This window comes from Scyliorhinus torazame, chromosome 5 (assembly GCF_047496885.1).
Source record: "Scyliorhinus torazame isolate Kashiwa2021f chromosome 5, sScyTor2.1, whole genome shotgun sequence".
NCBI classification, from domain to species: domain Eukaryota; kingdom Metazoa; phylum Chordata; class Chondrichthyes; order Carcharhiniformes; family Scyliorhinidae; genus Scyliorhinus; species Scyliorhinus torazame.
This window is the reverse complement of record NC_092711.1, coordinates 67,685,392-67,701,600: the sequence shown is the minus strand read 5'-3', so window position 1 is coordinate 67,701,600 and position 16,209 is coordinate 67,685,392. Positions and strand designations below refer to the sequence as shown.

Here is a 16,209-nt window from a genome sequence, read left to right as displayed (position 1 = left end):
TGGAGAATGGGGAAGGGGAGGGGGAGGGGAAAGGGAGCTGCGCCATAAGAGGCGGGTCAGGTAAAGGGATGTTCCCGCACCAGAAAGAATAAGGCGGGAAGACAGGCGCAAGGCGGATGGGAGTTCCCCACATGGGGAGGTCGAGGAGTGAGCAGGAGTAGCCGGGGTCAGTTGAAGTCAGCTGACTTACGGAAGTAATATGGGGGGAGCAATCAAGCTAGAAAGAGATCTAGCGGGGAGGGGAGGAGGGAGGGAGAAGGGGGGGGGGGGACAACTGGGTTGCTGCTGCGGAAATCCAAAAGGAAATGGCTAAAGAGTGGGTGGGCGGGGATGGTGTGCGACGCTGGGGGAGCGAGCGGGAGCGCGGAGGCGGGATATGGGACTGGCCTAGAGAAGGTAATGGCTAGTCGAAACTGGAGCAGATAAAGTTTGCCCTGAGAGGATCGGCTCAAGGGTTCACCAGGCGGTGGCAGCCATTTCTCGACTACCTAGGGGAACGTTAGAGGGAAGACAGATGACCAGCAGCAGCAACCCAGGGGGAGGGGGGGGGGGGGGGGGAGGGGGGGTTTAGTTTAGGTCAAAGATAAAGGGGTTTTGTTACTTGTGTATTGTTTAAAATTTCTGTATTGTTATTGTTGCGTTTGCTTTGTAAGAGGGGAAAAATTGTTGTTTGGGAAAAAATTTTCAATAAAACATTTATAAAAAAAAAAAATATTTGAACTAACTATTTTATCTCACATTTGTTTGTTCAATTCCTCATTCCCTCCTTTTATCATTTCATGATAACCTATCGGTCCAACCCGTAGCTACGGCCCCTCATCTAAGAAAATTCATCGCTGCATTTCCAATTCCTGTTGCAGCCCCCTGTCATCCGTTGCACCCTCGTGGATCCTAACAGCCAAGATTCTAAGGGCGTCTATCTGTTCCAGTGCACCCTGCATTTTACCCAAGTTTCCCTCAGTCCTAAATGAATTAAGTATATCTCCTGATAACCTACATTCTAGTTGTCCTCCCCTTCTCACACGCTCTGTCCTCTCTCTAGTCCCCCTCTCTCTAACACAACCTCTTCCTACCCTCTCCTCACGGTCTGACTTTACCTTTATGGCACCAATCTTAACACATCCAAAATCAAATTTACATGTACTCCAAAAACAAGGCAATGTCCATGTAATGTTCCCTTCCCATCGCCGGGACCGGTGCAATTGCTTCATGAGTCCCGCATTGTCCGTTAACCTGATGACCTTCCATGAGTCGTTACCATGTCCTCGTATATGGGGGCAGCGAAGAACGTCACCTCTGCATAAGTGAAATGTCCTTGTAGTTTGGTTGGGGTTACAGATGTAGATGATATTTCCCTTTTCCATTTCCGTCGCCGATGTCACTCCGAGCGAGGCGAGGCCGAAGATTACGCAGGCGGTGTGTTGCCACCCCATCATGCTCCACACCTGTAAAACAGCGATGGGGAAGGGAGGCAGGTTAGTGACCGACCTTTTTACAGTGGTGGAGGTGGACCCAAGCACTCCGCCCCTCCACTTTGACTGCAGTGGGGGTGATAAGGAGAACGTGGAAGGGCCCCTCCCATCGTGGCTCCGACCCTTTCCGAGTCCAATTTTTGACCATGACATAGCTACCAGGCTGCACTGAAAGCGAGCTAGGTAATGGGGGCGGTGGCGGGTGAGCCGCGCGGACCTGGCCATGGAGCTCCTTGAGGACCTTAGTGAGGGCGCGAACATAGGTAGTCATTTCTTCAGTCATATGGTGAAACTGAACCAGTCTGGGAACATGCGGGCTCCAGGGAGTTCTAAGAGGCCTGCCATAAAGGATCTCGGCAGGAGAGAGCCGGGCCGGTCCCGCAGGTGTAACCCGCAGCTGGAAGAGGGCAACGGGGAGCAACTTAAGCCATGTCAGTCCCGTGTCTGCTCTTAATTTAGCTTTGTCTGATTGTGTCTCTCAACCAACCTGGCCGCCTGCGGTCTGTACGCACTGCAACTGCTGGCATATGCCCAACTGGGAGCTGAACTCTTTGTTAATCTGTCCAATAAAATGAGGCCCGTTATCAGAACTTAACTGAGCTGGTATGACGTACCGGGGAATGATTTGCCACATCAGAACTTTACCACAGTAGCAGCTTTATTATCATCCACAATGACCAAAACATATTTCTGACATTGACACCTTTCCAACTCAACGTAATCCATTCAGAGCGCCTCAAAGGGACCACTGGCAACAGGGTTTGCCCCATACCAGAAGGGATACCTTTGCCGGTTTTATATTGCTGACAAATCAACCACCAATTACTGATACTCTGGGCCAGCCCCTACATTTGAGCGCGACACCAAGTGTCCAGCAAGAAATCACTAGTCCCCCCGAGCCCCACAATGAGTTGCAAAGTGTACACATTCGATGACGCATAAAGCCAGTACATCAGACATACAAGTCTGATGTGCTGGCTTGGTCCATAAAGAAGAAACAGAATCATATGTACAACCTAACCGTTTCCACATTTGTTTATCACTCTCAGGAGCGTCCTCCTGTAACCTTATGACGTCTTGGATGGTTGGCATTGGCTTGTCAGAAGCAGATCTATTTATTGCAGAACATTTAGTCTGACTTAACATCTTAGGCACCATCACTTGCTGAATTTGCGCGGCTGTCCGCGCTGCACAATCTGCTCGTTCATTACCAACGTCAACTGGGGTCTTACCGTTTGTGTGGGCAGCGCATTTAATGACAGAAATCTGCGCGGGCATAAGGAGGGCCTGCAGTAGGTCATTAACTAAACCCTGGTGGGATATTTCCGTGCCGGCCGAGGTAAGGAATCCCCTATTGTTTCGGAGCTGTGGGTTGGCTGAAGTCAAGTGTTAATCGTTTCAGGGACCTCAAAATATTTTATGGAAGTGCCGTCTGGCGTGACTTGAAGTGCGTACTCTGTTGGGTCTGAATGATCCACTGCCCTCCTTACCATAGGCCCCAGATCCTTGGCATGGTACTGGTCGTGGACCTGACGTGTAACATGAGGGCCTACAGAAGCTGACTGTGGCCATAAATGTGGTGGTTATTGTAACAAAACCGGCTGTACCTACTTTTCCCGTGACTATGGCTATAATCCTGACTGGCCATTCGGTCCCAATTAAAGGCCGGTATTTGTCCTCCAGCTCCCTGTTTTGTCCGGTTCGGTCATAGGCCAGGGTAACGTGGCGCAGTGAATGTTCAATGTCTAACGTCCACCACTGTGTAGAGGGTTCCATCTCTGCTACTCTACTACTGGGCCGATATCTGGGGTTTGAGTATCTGTGTGTGTCTCTCTCCAGCTGGCACTGAAACTTCAGAGGCCAGGGGATGCCGCACTGGGACACCTCCGCGGGAGAGAGCACTGAATCAAGCCTGCCGTTTATCCCTAACCGGAAGCCTGAGGCTTATATCACACAGATATCCAGACCCCCACCAATGCCCAGGTGATTCTCTCTCTTGCCGGTGGTACAACACCCACCCGGTTCCTACTTCGCTGGAGTAGCTTTCCCAAGAGAGAGAATAGGACACTGCTGTTTATTACCTAACCAGCAGCCTGTCCTGAGTGAATCGTTCAAGATGACCCTAGATTCTCGACCCCGGAATTAAGGTGAGGAATATCTTAACAATGACTTGGTCAGAGATCGCTGGTGAGAGATTGAAGAATTTAAACAACTCCAATTATCAGCAAATCGAGGTTTATTGCAAAACCCAGGTCAAAATCATCAAACAGAAGAAATTATAATAAAATCTTAAACTCTAACACAAACTAAGTCTATTCAGAAAGTACTATAACGGACACAACGTTAAATCTTATTGTTACACAGTTTTAGCAATGACACAGAACACAAATCAAGTCCCCTTCCCCAAAGCCTCAACCACTATCAAGGTCAAGGGAGTTTCGCAAGCTGCTGCAGGGTACTTACAGTCACAGGCTGCAGGAGGTCAAGTCAAAGGTGGAGAGGTCAAGCCAAGAGCCCCTCAATCGAAACACAGCCCCTTTTATATTGTTTTACCTGGCTTTTTCCTGTGTTCGGCCAGCCCCTTTTGCATTGAATCCATAAGGTTTAAAGTTCCCGCTGGTCCTGCCCCCTTTGAGCCGGTCAGACCTGTCAAGATAGGAGTACCTCCCCTAGGTCCGCCTCCAGTCTGCTTTTTGAGATAACGAGGTTGAGCTCCCTTGTGAAGATTTTCAAAGTCTTCCATCTGCTCTGGAGATCGCTGCTATGTTGATGGGGTGTTGATTGGATTCTGCTCTGGTGGAGGCCAAGTCATTTACATCTGCATGGGGCTATGACCATCCCATTGTCCTGCTTGCAGGCAGGCCCCTTGTGTATTCCCGTGCCCCTTTGTCTGTGTTTTAATCTTATCTAGTTGTCTGGCTCCTTCTTCCTTGTAGCTCCTGGGGGTGGGTTTGTAAATACCTATGCCCCTACTCGGCTCAGCGGACCAAGCCTGCTGGGAAATTTGGTTATGTTCCCTTGGCTGAAAAGTGTCCAGTTTACAGTCTCTGGGTTTTATCCTTGGGCAGTCCAAAAAGGGCCGAATTGCCCGAAAACCTTACAACTGGGGTGTGATAGAAATATAGCACTGTTGTCTCATCCTCCATGATTGAACCGTTACCCCTTCGTCTCTGCACTCTAGCTGTAGCTGGTAGATACACAGTAAATCTCGGGCCAACAAGTTACAGTCCAATCCAGTAGTCACCACAAACTGATGATCTGTAGACTTATTCTCATAAGTGTGTGTCACAGGTTCAGAAATAGGATACTCACACACCTGTCCTTGGAACCCTGACAAATGCTGGGTGTGGTCGGATAATGGTAGTCGAAGTTCTGATTGCACCGAAGACATGGCTGCTCCAGTGTCGATTACAAATGGGTAGTGTTGATCTCCTAGCTGCAGAGAAATAATAGGTTCCCTGTCCGATTGGAGAGTCCTTATGACTAAATTAGCTAGTCAATCTTGTGTTAGGAAAGGGTTTGCCTGGGAGAAGTCGTTGTACCTCGTCTGTCCTCCCCTTGTTGGTACCCCCTCCTTTGGGTCGGGTAGTCTCCTTCTGCTGCCCCTCTTTTAAAGGAGCATTCCTGATACAAGTGATCTGTACGGCCACAATTAAAACATGTATTGTTCCCTCTATATCTGCCCCGTCCTCTTTTCCCAGTAGACCAATGGCCCCTCAGAGGGGGCGGCAGTTGTAAAGCTGTTGGTGCATACAGTGGGCCATAAAGAGAGGCTGAAGGCCCATTTGGGTGGGTTTGATATCCTCCCCAGTGTTGATCCTCCCACCCAAGGTCACAATTGGGGTTCCAGCTGGTAAGCCACTGTATCTGCCACTGGTTGGGGTCTCAGATCATCCTTTTTCATTACATACTCAGTCTTAATCTTTGCAACGGAGTCTCCTTCCTGGCCTACACCCTCCTTCCAATAAAATCTGACTGCCCGGGCCATCTGGGAAGGGTCGTTCTCTGTCCAATTCATGTTATTACATTTCACGGCAGTAGCCACGGAAGGAGGTAGGCAATGCATTAACATAGCACAATATTGAGGGGAATTCTGACCATTTTGGGACAGCAAGTCGCCTGACTGCCCACGATTGATTTCATTAAAACGTTCCAGAAATTCCTCTGGCTCCTCAGTCTTTTTAGGTTTGAGGTCTAAGATAGCAGAGATGTTTATGGGCTTTTGAAATGTGGCATTCAACGCATTCAGGATTTGTGCCCGTCTATCATCGTCCAAGGCATGGGCTTGCTGAAGTGCGGCGTGGCTAGCATAATTCAAGTGGTTGAGGTGTCTGCGGTACTCTGCTGGGGTTAAAAGCTGCTGGACTAGGGCCCAGAGGTCCCTAGAATCAGCTTGATAAACTGAGATGGTAGTTCTCAGATAGTCCACGAAAGCAGCAGGAGATTTCTTCCTGTCTGGGATTGCAGCCAGAATAGCCATCATCTCACTGGGTCTCCATGGGAAATAAACATCTATCGTGGGCTCCGCTGCTGCCCTTGCAGCATCAGGGTTGGGTATTTTCCTAATCGGCAACTGTCTCAGAGTCTCACTAGCAGATTTAGCGGATTCCTCTGGCTCTTCAAAGACTTTGACGTCCTTCCCTTCCAATAGGGGGAGCTCCGGCTCCTCAGAACCATTCCCGTCCTCTTTCTTTGTTCTCATACGTTTCTGTCCTACCATATCGGTCTTAAGGGATCTAGGTGGTATGCGTAATTGTTTCTGGATAGGATCAGGCCTCTCTCTCATTGTCCGAGATCGGGTCATAGAGCTAACTGGGCTTTTGGAACAGAGCTCCCCTTCTCTAACAGACGGTGAAGGTGCAGAAATAGGACCCAAACTATCAACCGAAGGGACTGGAGAGGCTGGCATGATTTGAATCTGGGGAGCAGTGACTGGATATCAATTATGATACCCTGGTGGTTCTGGAATTAGTGGAATTAGTGCAGACAATGCTACTGGTGCAGTCGGGACTCTACCCAACATGGTCCAATTCTCTAGGTCATCATCTGCGTCTGTCAATGCAAGGCCAGCCATTGAACTACGTAGCCCATTTTCTTTTACTCGAGTCCACCCTCTCTTTTGAATCCTCACTCCTTTTTCAAGATCTCCAGAGTTTTCTGGTTCCCCCCTTCACTAAGTGGAATCCCCAATTTAAGGGCATTTTCTTGCCAACTTGATAACATGATCTTATCCCTCTCCTCTTGACAATATTTTCTCCATAATCCAATTAACTCTTTTGCTTTCATACTTTGGCTTTTTGCAGATTTCACCCTGAATTTTCTTAATGATGTCCAGATCTTTAGTGCCCCCTAGTGGCCATTCGTCACCCAATTTCTTCCTTAAAGTTGCTGACATTTTTCTAAAATCCCTCGCTTTATCTGGATAAATATGACATAATATTTGCAATGAACTGTTTGGATCACTCGTGTTATCCAAGCAATTCCCCACAATCCCGAACTAGTCCTCAAGACTGCGTTTTTCGCCACTACAGTCCAAGGATACAATTTCAGCTTAATCAACTATAGTTTCCAAAACACTCACACGTGGAATTAAACCATCCTTTTGATGTCCCATCAATTCCAAAACACACAAACGTGGAATTAAACCATCCTTTCGATGTCCCATCAATTCCAAAACACACACACACACGTGGAATTAAACCATCCTTTCGATGTCCCATCAATTCCAAAACACACACACACCCATCAATTCCAAAACACACACACATGTCGAATTAAACCATCCTTTCGATGTCCCATCAATTCCAAAACACACACACGTGGAATTAACCCATCCTTTCGATGTCCCATCAATTCCAAAACACACACATGTGGAATTGAACCATCCTCTCGATGTCCCATTAGTTCCACAATTAACCCAAAACTGAACTATCAATATTATGATATCCCATCAGTTTAATTTTCTAATCCCCAGACTGACCTTTGATTTTGTCGAGACGATCTTTCCGTACCAACCGCGAGTGACCAGACCAATCAGACCATGAGAAGAGGGGAAAATCAATGTGGTCATTTTCCAGCTACACACATTGTGGGCCCATTTCCACTTTCCTTGTCCAACATCAGTCTAATTCTGATTTCGCAGGTGGCCGGTGACCGTCTGGAGAAATCCGGGGTTTCGGCACCAAATGACAATATTGAATTCTTTACCCTTCAGTCTGGCCTCAATAAAACTCAAGATGGATTTGTAGGTATAGTATTATTTATTTTAACCAACTTGCAAGGCTGACTCGCTTCTTAGAGATTCAGAACACAGAAGCTGTCTCCTGGAACCCTCGAACAGAGTGAGGTTGGAGACAAAGAGATCTCTGCAAATACATTAAAATAGCATCAAGTTTCACATACAGATTCCCATAGGTCATCCTATACCCCTCCTGACCTGGCCATACATCCTGATTGGCTCACTTCGTATTCCTTAACCCTGGGCCTCTTGTTACCCAGCATCCTTTTCCCCATCCTTGCCATGCTTTCTGAATTCCTTTGTCCTTTGTGAACTCACTACGGTTAGACTGGCCCACATCTACATTACTGTAACTACTATTTGAACTAACTATTTTATCTCACATTTGTTTGTTCAATTCCTCAAAACCAACAATTCTTCCATCCAATTGCCAACTGGTCGACTATAATGGTAGCGTCATCCCCGCCACCGGGTCATGCCAACTCGAGGTGATGCACAACTCGCGAAAAGTCACCCTACCCTTCGAGATCGTGGGCTCCTCAAAGGACTCCCTGCTAGGCGCACAGGCGTGCAAGCTCCTCAACCTCGTGCAGCGCATACATTCCCTCTCTCCAGAGAACACGTCTGACTTCCAAGATGCGGACTTCAGGGCGCAACTAAGTGCCATCATCACTCAACACCGAGATGTCTTCGAAGGCATGGGCATACTGCACTACACATACAAAATCCTGCTCAAACAGGACGCCACGCCTGTGGTTCATGCATCTCGCAGAGTGCCAGCACCCCTCAAGGACCGCCTCAAGCATCAGCTGCAGGCCCTCCAGGACCAAGGAGTGCTTTCCAGAGTGACGGAACCAACCGACTGGGTCAGTTCCATGGTGTGCGTCAAGAAGCCTTCCGGCGAGCTCCGGATCTGTATCGACCTGAAGGATTTAAATCATAACATCATGCGGGAGCATTACCCTATCCTCAAGCGTGAGGAGATCGCGTGTGAGATGGCTCGAGCCAACATATTCACCAAGCTGGATGCATCAAAGGGCTTCTGGCAGATTCAATTGGACAAGTCCAGCAGAAGGCTGTATACTTTCAACACCCCATTTGGCAGGTACTGCTACAATAGAATGCCATTTGGAATCATATCAGCATCTGAAGTGTTCCACCGCATCATGGAGCAGATGATGGAGGGGATCGAGGGTGTGCGCGTCTATGTGGATGACATCATCATCTGGTCCACCACCCCGCAGGAGCATATCAGTCGCCTCCAATGCATTTTTAAGCGAATACGGGACCAAGGCCTGCGCCTCAACAGAGCCAAATGTTCTTTCGGCCAGTCCGAACTCAAGGTTTTAGGAGACCAAATCTCCCAGTTGGGTGTGTGGCCGGATGTGGACAAGGTGGCAGCCATCACAGCCATGCAGAAGCCGGCGGATAAGAAGGCGGTGCTCCGGTTCTTAGGAATGGTCAACCTCCTAGGAAAGTTAATCCCTAACCTCGCTTCCTACACCACGGCTCTCCGCAACCTAGTTCGGAAGACGACAGACTTCCAGTGGCTTCCCGCCCACCAGCGTGAATGGGAGGAGCTCAAAGTCAAGGTGACCACCGCCCCGGTATTGGCATTTTTCGATCCTGCAAGGGAGACAAAAATATCAATGGACGCTAGTCAATCTTGCATAGGGGCTGTGCTCCTGCAACAAGATGACGCCTCGTCATGGGCCCCTGTTGCCTATGCGTCACGGGCCATATCATTGAGGTCGCACAGAGCAGCGCTATGCGCAAATCGAGAAGGAGTGCCTAGGCCTGTTGACCGGTGTCAACAAATTCCTTGACTAAGTGTATGGCCTTCCCCAGTTCACTGTGGAGATCGCTGGTCGGCATCATCCAAAAAGACCTCAATGATATGACCCCTCGCCTACAACGCATTCTGCTCAAACTCTGGAGATCCGATTTCCAGCTCGTGTACACACCGGGTAAGGACCTGATCAGGACCTGATCATAGCCGACGCCCTGTCCAGGGCAGTCACCACTCCGTCCGACCCAGAGGGGTTCGTTTGCCAAGTCGACGCCCATGTGGCCTTCACGGCCGTCAATCTGCCGGCCACGGATGAACGCCTAACCCACATTCGCCGTGAGACTGCGGCTGGCCCCCTGCTACAACGTGTGATGCGCCACATGACTGACGGATGGCTCAAGGGACAATGCCCGCAGTTCTATAATATTCGAGACGATCTGGCAGTCGTTGATGGCATCCTCCAGAAGCTGGACCGCATTGTGATCCCACACAGCATGCATCACCTGGTTTTAGAGCAGCTGCACGAGAGCCATCTCGGCGTAGAAAAGTGCCGACGGAGGGCCCGAGAGGCTGTCTACTGGCCTGGCATAAATGAGGACATTGCCAACACTGTGCTCAATTGCCCCACCTGTCAGCGGTTCCAGCCGGCCCAACCATGGGAGACCCTTGAACCCCATGAGTTGGTCATGTCCCCTTGGTCTAAGGTAGGCGTGGACCTGTTCCATGCGCTCGGCAGGGACTATGTTCTCATAGTTGATTATTTTTCCAGCTATCCCGAGGTTGTACGCCTGCACGACATCACGTCATCGGCTGTTATCCGTGCCTGCAAAGAGACCTTTACTCGTCACGGCATCCCACTCACTGTGATGTCGGACAATGGCCCCTGCTTCGCGAGCCAGGAATGATCTAACTTCGCCAGCAGGTACAACTTTGTACACATGATGTCCAGTCCCCTGCATCCCCAGTCAAATGGCAAAGCAGAAAAGGGCGTCCATATCGTAAAGAGGCTCCTCTGCAAGGCTGCTGATGCAGGATCCGACTTCTGCCTCGCCTTGCTGGCCTATCGCTCAGCTCCACTGTCCACGGGCCTGTCACCAGCCCAGCTGCTGATGGGTCGCACCCTCAGGACCACTGTGCCGTCCATTCACGTCCCAGACCTGAACCATGCTCCGGTCCTTCAGCGGATGCAACAGTCTCGCGCACAGCACAAGGCGGCGCATGACGCTCGAGCGACTGCTCTGGTGCCAGGTGACAACGTCCAAATCCATCTTCCAGAGGGTGGCTGGTCTGCGACTGCTGTGGTTCTTCAGCTGGTGGATCCCCACTCATTCCTGGTTTGTCTGCCTGATGGCTCCATTCGCCGCCACAATCGGTGTACCCTTCGTCTGGTGCCCTACGCAATCCTCCACCGGTGCCACGCCCTCCTGTTGTCCCCGACCTGGACTTTGTAGAGCTTCTGGATACTCTGCATCCTCCTCACTTGGCCGTGGCCCGGCCCGATCCTCAGCCGGTGGCTCCTGACCCACCCTTGAGGCGGTCAACCCAAATTCGTCGCCCACCTCAGAGACTTGATTTATGAGCCTTACAATGTTGGACTCAATGCTTTGTTCTTTCATCCTGTTTCAGCATTTCACTAGTTTGTTTATAGCATTCGTTATTAGTTTTGTTGTTCGTGTAACACCTTGTTTTTCTTTTCTCTGCACCAGGCACCTTCCCGTGTATATAGACTAGCCTCGTGTACATAGTTATGAAAATACTGCACACACATGGTCAGATACACTCATTACATGTTATTTATTCTCACATAGGCACATGTTCTTTGTAAAAAAAAAAGGGGGGGATGTCATAATATACATCAGTACATTATGGTGCAATCACATACACACACTGATGGACATGCAGTAGGACCAACCAGCATACACAACACCGCAGCCAATCACCGGTGAGAGCACAAGCACTATAAAGACAGGGGACAGGAGAGGTCCCTCTCATTCTAGCAGCAGCCAGCTCAGAGCACAGAGCTCACAGCCTGCATCACAGACATTCACCATGTGCTGAATGCCTCACCATAGCTAGTGATAGGAAAGGGTCCACAGTTAAGCTGGTATTGTTTATACCCACGTTTACAGTATGTTAGCATAGTTGAACAGTTAATAAAATAGAGTTACACCACTTCCAGCATTGTTGGCTTGTTTGTGAACCAGAGCACCCAACACGACAATGTGTACAGTTCTTTGCTTCCTGAAGCCAATGACCAGACCAGCTCTTTAGTTTTGCTGACTCGGGAGGGAGAGATTGTTGTAATTCCGCCATTATGGTCTCTATCTCCCTCCTGTACTCTGACTCATCATTGTTTGAGATCCAATCCGCTCCGGCCCAGTCATCAACACACATTTGCCCCACCGTCTCACCTGGAGTTTGACACAAATCAGCTTTCAAAATGATGCAGTTTCAGCCAATGTGGGAGATCCGGGCTCAGCCCCGCCCCTCATTCACTCCGATTGGTTGGAGGACCAGCCGCTCCCGCTCGGAACTCCAGCCCCATCCCCTCTTCCTATTGGCTCGGAGCAGCGTCAATCATTATCCAGGTAATATGATCTGGAGCATGCGCAGTGCGGGTACCAAGCTGGGCTCGGGCGGTTGCGTGGAAATCCGGAGCCGATGAGCAACTGAGCGGTGAGTCGGGAGCGATGGAGCCGGCGGGTGGGTTGGATATGAGGGCTTCACAAACACCCGCAGCACGCTCCAAACCCCCAATATGAAGCTCAAATTCCTGCCTTTGCGTCTGAATGAGAAATTGCTGAGTTCCTTGCCGCCATTTTCATGGGGGGGCGAACCTCAGCCGGGCTCATGCGGAGGCGCCATGTTTATGGGGGGCACTCTCTGGCCAAACAGCCAATGAGGGACCTTCCTTTTGGTCCCTGCCACGCAGCTGCGGGACCCACTTCCAACACACATTGTGATTGGTCGGAAGACCTGATGACCGGTTAGTCCTCCAATCCCGCCCCTTCGCAATTGAAACAGAAACAATTGATTGAATTGTCGATGAATCATCTTTGCTTCACTCCCTGACTTTCCCACCATCTCCCCTGCCTGTTTCTTTCTGCTTTCATGGTCACTCTTTCCCAGTGTCAATCCCACAAATTATCAGATTCATTCAACTCGATTTGTGTTTTATTTATTTCTGTTTTTGTGGGTTCTCTCTCACTCCCTTGTTTCTGTTTTAAATCAATCTCACAGGGTATCTTGGAGAGGATTTGCAATCGGGAAAGAGAAACTAATCCAAACATCACATCAGGATTTGACAGGCTCAATTCATCAGGAGTGACGATCACCAGCCTTCGAACATGGCAGCAAAAATCACCGTTCACCCAGGGACAAAACCGTGTAAATGTGGGGATTGTGGAAAGAGATTCAATTACCCGTCTGAGCTGGAAATTCATTGGCGCAATCACACCGGGGAGAGGCCATTCTCCTGCTCCGGGTGCGGGAAGGGATTCACTAGTTTCTCTTCCCTGCAGAAACACCAGCCCGTTCACGCTGACAAGAGGGAGTTTAAATGCTCTGACTGTGAAAAGAGCTTTAAAAGCCTAAATGTACTGCGGATGCACCAGCGCATCCACACTGTGGACAGGCCATTCAGATGCTCACAATGCGGGAAGAGGTTCAGGGCATCATCTGAGCTGCTGATGCACCAGCGGGTTCACAGTGACGAGAGACCTTTCAAATGTCCAGAATGCGAAAAGTGCTATAAAAGGTCAGAGGAACTGCGGCGCCATCAACTTGTTCACACTGATGAGAGACCGTTCAGGTGTTCTCAATGTGGGCATGGGTTCAGGCGATCAGCTGACCTTGTTCGACACCAGCGCACTCACTCTGGGGAGAAACCTTTCACCTGTTCTGAATGTGGGAAGGGATTCACTCAGTTATCACATTGGCGAACACACCAGCAAGTTCATACTGAAGAGAGACCTTTTAAATGTCCAGACTGTAGGAAGTGCTTTAAAAGTTCAGAGAAACTGCGGATCCATCAACGTGTTCACTCTGATGAGAGACCGTTCAGGTGCCCTCACTGCGGGACTGGGTTCAAGCAATCAGGCAACCTCACTATACACCAACGCACTCACACTGGGGAGAGGCCTTTCATCTGCTCAGAGTGTGAGAAGGGATTCATTTGTTTATCCAACCTTATGAGACATCGGCGAGTTCATCAATGATGCAGGGTTTAAATTCTGACAACTGGGGTTTATTTCTTATGTCATTTACACCCATTAGACTTATCCTGTACTCCACACCATGCTTCATTCATATGGCAATAGACCATTATAGCTGTAAACATCCTTTTAAAATTTAAATCACTTAGTAAATGTCTTGAACTAAATATGAACAATAAACAGATCCCAGTCCAATCCTGCAGCTCTATATTGACAGGAGAAAGTTTGTTCTGTAACTTGAGGATGAGGTGGTGTAAACTCTGAATGTTGGTAATCTCATCTGTCGACTTCTTAGACAGGCTGTTAACTTCTCAGATGTTGAAGGGATTACTCATAAAGTATACACACCAATTTATAACCTGAGACTGGACCCTGCTGTAACTAATAGCATCCATTTGTGCTGATTTACAGTGAAAATCCTGTGGAATCTTTGTTCCTTGTTTTATGAAGTAGCTCCCTCAGTTAGTGCTGAACTGCTGGATAACTCTGATTACATTCAGATATGTCTACAGTCTGTGGAAGGTCTTGTGGCTCTAGCGTCCCTGCCTCAGAGCCAGAAGCTCCGGATTGGAGTCCCATGCCAGGACATGATGGCCAAGGAAGGAGCATTTGTAACACAATCAAACAGGTTTAGTGCCAACCTGCAAAATTCTCCCAAACCCGCCAATGGCTGGGGTAAGAGTGGGAGAGAGTCCTGGTCAGCCACGCTTGATGTGGAGTGGCACCCCTCAAGCTATAAGCCTCTGACGATAGACTAGCGAGTTGCTTCTGGAATTAGTAGCTATGGAAATAGATTAAAGACTGCCTTAGTGCATCACTAGGAGCGGGAAGAGAATTGGAATAAATGGTCTGTGTGCTCAGATTTAATTGTAATGTGTAACCAATGGACAAGTCAGTCTGTCCTGACTTGTACTCTGGTGTCTTGCCGATTTGTGAAGATTTAATTCACTCACTCAACAGCTTGAGGGGAATCACACTGAGGTTTCAAGAACATTAAAATAGGACCAGAAATAGGCCATTCGGACCTTCGAGTCTGCTCTGCTATTTAATACAATTATGACTGATCTTCACCCTCCCCATGATTCTTAATTCCCTTTGTATCCAAGATTCTATTGTCCCCTGTCTTGAACATAACTGAGGATTTACAGCTCCCTGGAATAGAAAATTCCAAAGATTCAGAATCCTTTGAGATAAGGAATTCCTTCTCATCTCCATCCTAAATGGTCGATCCCCGACTCTGAGACTAATCGCCGTATTCTAGGTTCCCCAAACACAAGAAACATTTTCTCCACATCTACCCTGTCAGGCCCATTAAGAATTTTCAATTTCAATCAGATAAGAACTAGGAACAGGAGTAGGCCATCTGGCCCCTCGAGCCTGCTCCACCATTTAATGAGATCATGGCTGATCTTTGTGGACTCAGCTCCACTCTCCGGCCCGTACACCATATCCCGAATCCCTTTATTCTTTAGAAAGGCATCTATCTTTTTCTTAAAAACGTTTAAAGAAGGAGCCTCAACTGCTTAACTGGGCAAGGAATTCCAGAGATTCACAACCCTTTGGGTGAAGCAGTTCCTTCTACACTCCGTCCTAAATCTACCTCCCCTTATTTTGAGGCTATGCCCCCTAGTTCTGCTTTCCCCGACCAGTGGAAACATCCTGCCCGCATCTATCCTATCTATTCCCTTCATAATTTTATATGTCTCAATAAGATCCCCCCGCATCCTTCTAAACTCCAATGAGTACAATGAGTTTCCTCCAAGTGCTCGAGTTTCTTCCCACAGTCCAAAGATGTGCAGGTTAGGTGGGGTAACAGAGCTAGGGCAGGGGAGTAGCCCTAGGGCTGGTGCGCTTTCATTGGGCTGAATGTCCTCCTTCTGCCCTCCACGGATTCAATGGGCTAACCCCATATACGGTCCACAAGATGTTCCCCTGGTGCAGTGGGATCAAAATCCATGTTTCAAATACGACCAAAAAGACTGGATTAATCAGTCTGATTTTATTTTAATGTATTTAATTCCAAACTTATATAAAAGATTATGAAACATTAACAATGCAGGAAGTGAACTCTCCATCACACAACTAAACACTATGTACAAATTTTTCCCCTTTTTCATCCTCGCTCCCCCGCGATGAACAACTCCTCAAACACGGCCACGAACATCCCCCATCTTGCAACAAAACCCTCCACTGAACCCCGTAATTCATATTTGATCTTTTCCAACCGGTGCCCAGAGGTAACTCGTATAAGTCACCCAGCCAGGCTGCTACACCCACTGGCATTGCTGACCACCACTCCAATTAAATTCTTCACCGGGCAATCAGAGAGGCGAAGGCCACAACATTGGTCTTCCATCCCTCTATCAGCTCCGGCTTCTCTAATATCCCAAATATCGCGATCGAAGGGTCTGGCTCAACCTCCTCACCCACTATCCTTGTTAGCACCACAAACACTCCCGCCCAGAATCTCTCCGGCCTTCGCAGCCTCAGAACATT

The 16,209-nt window shown here is 48.8% G+C and overlaps 1 long non-coding RNA gene across 1 annotated transcript; it reads left to right on the top strand.

Moving 5' to 3' along the window:
* The first annotated feature begins 12,123 nt into the window (after positions 1-12,123).
* Positions 12,124-13,908, top strand: LOC140418226 (uncharacterized). Its single transcript, XR_011944858.1, has 2 exons — positions 12,124-12,175; positions 12,740-13,908. It is a non-coding gene; the product is annotated as an uncharacterized lncRNA (long non-coding RNA).
* Positions 13,909-16,209: the final 2,301 nt, after the last annotated feature.